Source organism: Diceros bicornis, assembly GCF_020826845.1.
Source record: "Diceros bicornis minor isolate mBicDic1 chromosome 13 unlocalized genomic scaffold, mDicBic1.mat.cur SUPER_13_unloc_1, whole genome shotgun sequence".
NCBI classification, from domain to species: Eukaryota; Metazoa; Chordata; class Mammalia; order Perissodactyla; family Rhinocerotidae; genus Diceros; species Diceros bicornis.
In genome coordinates this window covers 4,644,348-4,654,080 of record NW_026690866.1, presented here as the reverse complement: position 1 = coordinate 4,654,080, position 9,733 = coordinate 4,644,348, and positions in this window count along the sequence as shown.

Genomic DNA, 9,733 nt, shown 5'->3' with positions numbered 1-9,733 from the left:
TCCATCATCTTCTCTTATTCCATCCAGAGACCCAGTAAAGAAGTTTGGGGTTCAGGTCAGCTGCTCCTAAGCTCCCTGCAACATATGGGAATACTTGTCCAAACAAGCCTCAGGAAGCCTTGGCTGATGGCAGTGATCTGAGGCCAGCAGAGAGACCTGGGGTGGACAGCATCCCTGCCAGCCACCAGACACGTCTACTCTGTACTGCTGGGGATCTGAGCTTGCATCCCTCCTGACCTCGCAGCTCCCTGCACTGGGGCCTCCCCCACTCTGTTCTCCCGCCTTCAGGCATTAAGACCCTCCCCAACTGCATGAACCCCAACAAGTCCAAATGGCCCTAACCCATATTGCTTCCAGGGTGGAGACCCATCATCAACACCTAGTTCATCCTGGAGAGGGACCATGGCATTGCTTACTTCCAAGACAAGATGAATAACCAGGACATGCAGATGATGAAGCTCTTCAGTGGGGGTCTCCACAGGGCAGGAGGGGCCTTAAAAGCAGTGGTGTGGCCACACAGAGTGGGATACCTACCTGGGCCAGCACATCTAGCAGCTGCACTGAGCCTATGGGCCAAACTGCACCCTGTGCACTGATGGGGACTGTGTGTCTGTGTGTTCACCTGTGTGTGCACTTCAAGGTGTGGGTGTAAGGCCGCACTGTCTGTCTCTCCACCACCACTGTGAATCGACCCCTTTTGTCACCCTGCATCCACCAAGATGATCTTTCTGACATCCTGGACCCTCAGGCCCTGTCCTCCGCCCACCTTCACTCAACTCCCACCACCCACTGCCTTGGCATCACTCTGAGCATTTAACCATCTCCACCATGACCGACACCCCCATTTATGGCCAGCCCATTCTAGCTAGTACCCACCAGTGTCTCTCTAGCCCACCCACTGGAGGTTCCCTCCCCTGATGAGTCCTCAGCCCACTGGGTCTCCGTCTGCCAACCTTGTTCCACGTTCGCTTTCCTTCCCCTACGTCACGTCCTTCCTTCCTCTGCACACACTGAGTTCCAGGACAGCCCCACGCTCCTGTCCTGCAGCTCTGTCCTGTTCCTTCCATGGTCCTGGCCAGGTGAAATCCACCCTGGGACCCAGCTCTGCACCTTCTCTGCACCTGCCCCAGCTGTGAGAGGGGCAGAGGCTGGTGCAGAGCCAGGGCTGGTCCCACCGTCACATCATGACGGCAGACCACAAGGTCCCACGGTGCTGCCCACACCCCTCCCAGTGTCCCTAGGTCACCTCACTCCTCCCCGCTCTAGGTGCATTTCACATGTCTCTTCTCTCCTCACCATCCACCCCTGCTTCCCTGTGCAGGACAAACCTTTACCGCTAACAAGGCTCAGTGCATGGATTGTGGACACTGCAGTGTGCGCGGTTCGGTGGAGCAGGTTGTGGGCATGGTGTGCACACATGTTGCCAGCTGGGAGAGGGCTGAGGTGCAGCTTCTGAGACTCAGACTCCCCCAGGGAGAGGCCAGGCCCAGGCGGCAGGGAGGGGAAGACACCCTGGAAGGGACAAGGGCCACACCAAGAGACTGTCCCCTCTCCAAGATGAACATCTCAGAGGGCTTCAGGTTCTAATGGGCCAAGCTGGGAAGATGGGACTCCACTCAGGAGTGGAGGCTGGGGGCTGATTCAGGTGAGGGGGAAGAGAGTGTAAGGTCACTGGCTCCTGGAGGCCGGGCACTGACAGCCTGAACCCCCTCCTCTTGGTGTGGACCCCCTGCAAGACGTCAAATGCAGGGATGTCCCTCATGGAGGGGCTGTAGCAGGGTGGACAGAGCAACCCCTGAGCCCAGGGAGTTCCACACCATCCCATCCACAGAGGGCAAGTCTCTGCTCTCCCGGGCCAAGGGACCCCCTTTCATGTGGTGTCTTCAGATAAGGGGAGCACCCCTGGGCCCTCAGCCACCCAGGTGGCTCCTTGTTTCAGGTGGCTCCTGTCCCAAATAGAAAAAAGTACAATGAAGAGTATAGACAAGACCCATAATCCCACCACTATATCCACCTCCCCTAACTCCCAGGTCTGTTTCCTTGGGTTTGAGTGTGGATCAAACTGGGAAATTTGATTTTGGCTTTTCATGGCATTTCCATCACCCTTCCGACTCTCCAATGTCCACGCTGGAAGGACTAACCAGCTAGAGATCACCCGATTAGTTAACCTCCTGTATTTATAGAGGGGCAGGAACCGAGATGGGGAAGGAAGGAGGAGCCCCAGGCCTTTGGCCCTTCCTCCTGCACCTCAGCATCAGCTCTGCTCTGTCCCCTCACCCTCACCTGGAGCATGTGTCTTGACTGGATCCCCATCCTGCACCACCCTCCACCACAGGCCATCGCTCACCAGCTCCCCAGCCCAAAGAGTTAAGGATGGCAAGAACAACTACAAGAGCCATTAGTTATGAAGTTCTTGCCCTGTGCCAGCAAGGAGTTAATTATCTCACCGAGTAAGAGAGAGGTTCCAAAAGTCACCCATTTTACAAATGAAGAAACTGAAGCCCAGAGAGTTAATCTCATGGCCAGGGTTTCTGAGGTAGGAAGAGGTTACATCCAGGATATGAATGTAGACCCATAAGTCTGGAGTCTCGCACTAACACGTGTGCTTTGGGACTAATCAGTAAAAAAGTTTATAATCATGAGACTGGATTTGCAAGTTGGAGCATAGCATACATACCAGCAAGTACAGAAATCATACTTGCATTGATCCGTGAATTATCCAAAGGGAACAAAACCGCTAACCAGTACCCACAAAAAATAGAACATGACTAGCCCTCCAACGGCCCTCTTATGCGCCCCTCCCAGGTCACTTCCCTCTCTCTCCCAAGGGGAACCAATATTCTAACTTCTGAATTTGTATTTCTTGTCTTTGAACTTTATTTAAATGGAGTCATACAGAGTGTCTTCTTTGGTGTCTGGCTTCTTTCATTTTGCTTGTAAGATTCATCAATATTCTTGAATGTGGCTGTAGTTAATTTTTATTTCTGTATAGTATTCCACTATAAAACATATAACCCATTTTATTTATCCATTCCACTACTGATGCAGAATGGGTTGTCTACAATTTGATGATATGCCAAAAAATGCTGCTCTGGACATCTTGTACATCTTTTGGTGAACATATGAACATATCTGTGTTGGGTATATACCTAAGCGTGGAATTGTTGGGTCATGGAGTATGTGTACGTCCACCTTTAGGAGATACTATCAAAGAGTATCAAAGCGGATTAAACAGTTTGCACTCCCAGCTGTGTATAAAAGTTCCAGTTTCTCCGCATCTCCACCAACCCTTGGTGCCGTCAGAGGTTTGATTTTAACCGTGGTGGTGTATGTGTAGTGGTAGCTCATTGTGGTTTTAATTTGCATTTTCCTCCTGAGTAATTACGTGGAGCCCTTTTCCATTTCATTGTTCCCATTTGGTTATCTTTTTTTTGAAGTGCCTAGTGAAATCTCCCCTTTTATTCTCGTGGATTGTCTGTAATATTTTTATAAATTTATGCCAGTTAGTCAAATATCCTATATGAGAGTCTTGTGTCAGATAAATACATGGCAAGTGTTTATCCCCTTTGTGCCTGCCCTTTTTCCTCTCTTAAAAGTTTCTTTTCACTGACAGTTCTCATTTTTAATAATTTCCTGTTTATCTTTTGGTTCCTTATGTTTACTGTTCTTTGTGTTCTGCGAAATCTTTGGCTGCCCCAAGATCTTGAAACTGTTTTTCTAAGGTACTTACTAGAGAAGTTGTTGTAGAAACCCCCGTTTAGATTTAAAATCCACCTGGAATTGATTTTTGTTGGTACAGCCGGTATGGAAAACAGTGTTTTCTCAAAGATTAAAGATCAGAGTTTTCTCAAAAGATTACAAATGGAACTCTCATATGATGCAGCAATCCCACTACGGGGTATAGTTCCAAAGGAAATGAAATCAGTATCTTCAAGTGATATCTGCCCTCCCATATTCACTGCAGCACTTGTCACAATGTTACCGAACCAAAATGAGTTCCCTATTTGGTGAGTTGAAATCAAAGCCTTTACTAGAAGTTGTTCTCACACAAAGTACAATTCATTTGCCGCAAATAAGGGGACCATAGGGAATCACTTCCAAAGCTGTGGCTCTCTCAGCAAGGGAAAACAAGTGCCTTTTATTTTTGGTAGGGAATAAATATTCAAAAGGAAAGTTTCGTCCTCACGTATAGAGGTGGGTATAAGCCAGCCCAGGCGTAGTTTGAAAACGTGCTTTTCCCTACCTTTCATGTTATGCTAATAAGGCTTAAGCTCCTCCTGGGGTGGAGATCTTAACATTAAAATGAAGCAAAAGTAACTTTGGAGACTTCTTGGCCCATCTGTGCAGGCGTTGCTTTTGCAGTGCAGTTTGGACTGGTTCAGGGTGGTTGGTGATTGCGTCTCTTAACGTAACAGAGAAACAACTTTGAGAAAGAGTTAAGGGCCCGGCCTGGTGGCGTAGTGGTTGGGTTTGGGCGCACCGCTTCAACAGCCTGTGGTTCGCAGGTTCGGATCCCTGGTGCCGACCTATGCACCGCTCATCAAGCCATGCCATGACAGGCGTCCCGCATATCAAACGGAGGAAGATGGGCACAGATGTTAGCTCAAGGCAAATCTTCCTCAGCATAAAGAGGAAGATTGGCAACAGATGCTAGGTCAGGGCTAATTTCCTCACCAAAACAACAAAAAAGAAACAGTTAAGTGCTTTCGAAATTGCCTTTGAATTACTCGGGGCAGTTAGTTGGTGACAACAATAGCCAAGATATGGACACAACTTAAGTGTCTGTTGATGGATGATTGGATTAAGAAACATTACATGTGTCTACAATTAAATATTATCCAGCTTTCAATATGAGAGAAATCCTGCCTTTTCTGACAACACAGTTGAACCTGGAGGACATTATGTTAAGCATAATAAGCCAGACACTGAAAGACAATCACTACATGATCTCATTTACACGTGGAATCTAAAAACGTCAAACTCGTGGAAACAGAGAGTGGAATGTACCTACAAGGGATGGAGGTTGGTGGGTGCGAGGGGAATGAGAGATGTTGGTCAAAGGGTACAAACTTTCAGTTATAACATGAGGATGTTTTCAAGATCTAATATAGAACGAGGTGACCAGAGTTAATAATAATGCATTGTATACACAAGAGAATTGATCTTAAGAGTTCTTAGCATTAAAAGAAGGGGGAGTTATTACAGGAGGTGACGGAACTCTTCATTAGCTTGATTGTGGTATTCATTTCACAATGTGCACATACATGAAATCATCACATTGTACACCTTCAATATATACAACTTTTCTTTGTTAATCGTACCTCAATACAGCTGGAAAAATATTTGTGCTGACTTCAGAAAATGCTTACGAATTAATGTGAATGAGGAAAACAAGAAGTGAAAGCACAAATGCAGCAGGGCCTAGGAGAAAATTTGCCAAATGTTACCCGTGGGTGATACTGGCCTAGAGCAAGTTGACTCGAGGGAAGCCGTGTTGTAACTTAGAGTAAAGTCTGACTAGCTCACTCAAGCTCTGTGTGTTTTACCTTGCACTTAGCCTAGCAGATAAACAGCTCTCGGAAATAATCCTGGCTGACACACGTACATCCCAAGAGTGATCGATGATTACTTTATTCTTTTGAGTTTCTTAGGAACATGACGACCTCCTCAGGAAGATCGTCTATGCCGGCATCCATCATCGATGACAACTGAAAGACCTGGTGTGATGTCTCCAGTCTCCGATGCCAGATGGTCAATGTTCCTGAGCCCCCTTCACAGCCCACTAGTCCCTACAGAACTGCCTCAGATTATGTGCTTGTTTAAGATGGTCTCTGGGACATGAGTCCATCATCTTCCGATTTTGCTAGCTAATCGAGTAAATCCCTTTCCTCACCACCGACTCATCTTGTGATTGATTGGCTTCAAGGTTGCAGCAAGCAGAAGGAGCCTTTGCTCGGTTACACGGGCAGGGATTAGCAGCGATTATTAATTTCTTCTTTACACCTTTCTCAATTTCTCACATTTTTTAAAAGCACATTCACTTCACCAGGAGAAAACCAGCAGCAATTGTGAGTCACAACAAAAGGTAGAGAGATGAGATTGTGCACCCCTATCCCTCCTGGCCCCAGGAGGGCTGGAGGGAGAACAGTGGGCAGTGCAGGCAGCCCTGACCCTGCTTGGCCCAGGTTCTCCTTCCCCAGAGCCTTTCAGGTGTCCACCAGGCCCCACCAGTGTGGCTGCAGAGCTCCTGCTGCAGGTGGCCCCCATCAGGGTGAAGCCCAGCTGAGTGGTGGCCTCTGACTGACCAGCAGGACCTAGTTTGTGATCTTGGTCACAGGTGGGCAGGACCGAGGAGGGTTGGTAGCTCAGTTGGAGAGTGGTGGTGGGAGGCTGGACAGGGGCTGGGGCAAAGAAGAGCAGGGGCCTGGGAGGGAGTCCCAGCAAATGAACCAAGGGTTGACAAGGGGCGGGGCTATGTCTGAGAGATGCTAAGGAGCACAGTGGGGTCAGTGGGGCTCAAGGAAGCTTCCCAGGGCTGCCCTTGACAAGAGTCTCCCTCAAGGTCACACAAGGCCCCTGACCCTGTGGCCTTCAACCCAGCTCCAAGGCCAAGGGGATCCTTCCTTACAGAAGGTGAAAGGACCAGAGCACTCTGGGGCTCTAAGTGTTTCAAAGTCTTTGTTAATATGCTCCAAGTGCAGAGTGCCCATGCCTTCAGGGACCAGCCACCTGTGCTGATTAGGAGCACCTTCTTTATCCCCAGTGACTAAGCGAGGTCAGAGCTAGAATGTCCTTCCCCAGTTTTCCCAGGGGTTCTTACCTGGGCACCCTGGGTGTGGGTTGGGGGTGGCGACAATTCTTCAGTCTGTGGCATGTTCTGCCTCCTTAAATGACAGTGGTCTCCCCCGTTCGCTGGCACAGCCCAAAGAGCCTCCACACATTTCCCAAAACCCGGGAGACACGGTGCCGCCCAGGGCAGTGTGAGAACCCGGCCAAGCTCAGCAGGTAGAAACTCCAGGAACACTTTTCCTGACCGTCAGTTCCACACCAGGTGTACTTGCTAGCTGAAGGAGGGCATTGGTGACACTTTTTGCACCTCCAATTCCCCATATGACATGGGGACAATGCTGCTCCCAGGGTGGGGATTCTGTGCCGTTGAATGAGATCAGTGCATGTGGAGCAGGCAGTGCAGCGGTAGTTGTCAAGGTGAGTAGAATCAACGCAGGGAGGGCAGATATGGAGACACGACTGCACCTGCTCCTCCAACACTCCTAAGGATAAAATGTGGTAAAATTCATGCCTTCCCACTCATCTAAAATACCAGCGCCCACCTTGAGCCCCTATCCTGTCCTCCCCACAGCCCTGTGAACTCTACTCTGGGCCATTCATGGGACCAGGGAGTTCTGGGACTCAGGGCCAAGGTTTTCCCGGAGATTTCTCATCTGGGTGGTGGTTAGGGAGGTCCCCAGTCCCTTCGGCTCTGTGCTTGGTGCAGGACACCTGGGGCAGCCCTGAGCTGGACCATCAGTGATCTGAGGCTGTTCTCCTTCACTCTGCTGGGCTGACAAGGGGACTTGCATCTGGCAAGCTCAGCCATCTGCGCAGGGGTGGAAATCCCACATCAGCAAAATGCCAGGGCTGCCAGTGCCATTCTCTGCTTCATGCCTCAGCTCTCCTGGGCACCGCCATCTTGCATGACCTTTGCCCTCACTCCCCAGTGGAAGGGCCCATGGCCACGTTTCCTACTGGCTGAAGGCAAAGGCAGTGAGGGCAGCCAATGGCTCAGGGAGGCCTGAGGAGTGTGTCCTGTTGGTGTTGAGCATCTCTGGGCCCTGGCTGGACAGACACGTGCACGGGACGACAATGGTGTTCCTGGGCCAGGCTGCCGAGAGGCGGGGTGGGTCAGTGACTGGAGCCCCCACCTGGGCTCCCGGGTGTGTCTTTGCCTCTGTGCTTCTCCCTGTGAGGAAAGCTCAGACCCTCTGCAAAACACTCACGCCTCGCCCATCCCTACACCATCCCTGTACATTCCAGAGTGGTGAGAGCTCAAGGAGGAGAGAGTGAGGGATGAGGGAGCCCTGACCACCCCTTGTCCCTCACCCCCAATTAGAAAAATGTGCTCTGGCTCAACCGTCAGCATGGCCTCCCCTGGTTCCCAAGAAACCCCTTTCTCCCTCAGCCCCCAAAGCTAATCCATTAGAGACGTGCAGTGCCACCTCTGCACCTCCTTACTCCACGGGGGTCTCCAAAGCCGCCAAGCAGGTGTTGCCCATGCCACTGCCCTCAGCCCAGGGCACACATCTGAGCTGGAGAGGCATGTAGAACTCTCCTCCCCAAGATTCAGGGGGTCCAGAGCCCCTCAAGAACCAGCATTCTCCCCCTCCCACCAACTCCAGGGCACAGGCCCCTTGAGGAGAAGGAGGGAGCCTGGTGACCTAGAGCTGCCCTCTGTGGTCTCCCACACCAGGCAACACTGCCTCGGGGACCAGTGTAGTGTCCAGAGGAATACGACTGGTCTTGTGGGGCTTGTCCCCTCTGAGAGGACAGAGGAGGCCATGGAGGTCAGGAGAGAAGGCTCTGGGGAGATAGGAAGGGCCAGGCTCCCACCCCAAGCCAGGGCACCATTTGCCTGATAATCAAAGATGAACCGGCTCACCCACCTGGCAGCATTTCCCTGGAAGAACTTTAGGAGTCCCACGACCACCCTGGGCCGCCTATCTGAGCCTCTGGATCTGGAGGTGGGGACAACTAGGGCCCTTGCCAGCCCCAGCAAAGAGAGGAGCCTTGCGGAGAACCCACATGAGAGCAGAGCACTACAGCCCTGTGACTGAGGAATTTCTGATGCCACTCTCTGAGTGGACACTGGGCAGGGGTAGGAAGAAAATACCCCCAATATATCTGTGCCTACTCTATGCCAGGGCAGGGAGCAGCCAGTCACTGCTGTCACCTACATGGAGAAATGAAGTAGGTGTGGCTTCGTGAGTGGAACCTGGGGGAGGATGATGGAGTCTCCCAGCAATGGAAAGACATGAGCTTTGGCCTTTCAGGTTCCTGGATACTGTGCTGAGGGAGGGGCAGCAGCCCTCCATTCACAGAGGCCTCCTGGGAGGGGAGAAACCAGGGTGGTGGACCATGGTCAGCCCAGCAGAGGGCAGGCTTGGGAAGAGTGGCGGGGCTGTCCTGAGGGGAGTGGAGCCCCGCTGAAGGAGAGACCTCTTCCTACCTCTCAGAGCTCATCTGGTTCTTTTCTTTCTTTCATTTTCAAATTAGAGGCAGCAAAAGGACAAGCTTAACTGTCTCTCATTCCCTTTCCATACCTTCAGCTTTGATGTCCACCCCTCTTATGATGCCTGCTCTCTTGGGAAGGTAAAGGCAGGAGCTGGTGGCTGAGGCAGCCTCTGGCCTTGAGGCAGGCGGCACCAGGAGTGGCTGGAGTGGAGGTAGGAGCCTGCGGCCCGGCCCCTGGCGTCTGTGGGCAGCCTGGTGATGAGGGAGTTTGTGGCTCTTGCTTCAAGAAGGTGGGAGGCTGAGAGAGCCAGGAGTGCAGGTGGCCCCTGCCCTCGGGTCAGGACAGTGTTCTGTGGACAGCCACACGTGTGTTAACACACACATGTTAGGTGTGAACATGTGCCGTGTCATCCACATTAGTGTCTGTGTGAGCACACGTGTGCAGAGCCCAAATCCTAGCTGAGGGACTGACTCATCCCGTATTTTGAGGCCTCGGTAGCATTCT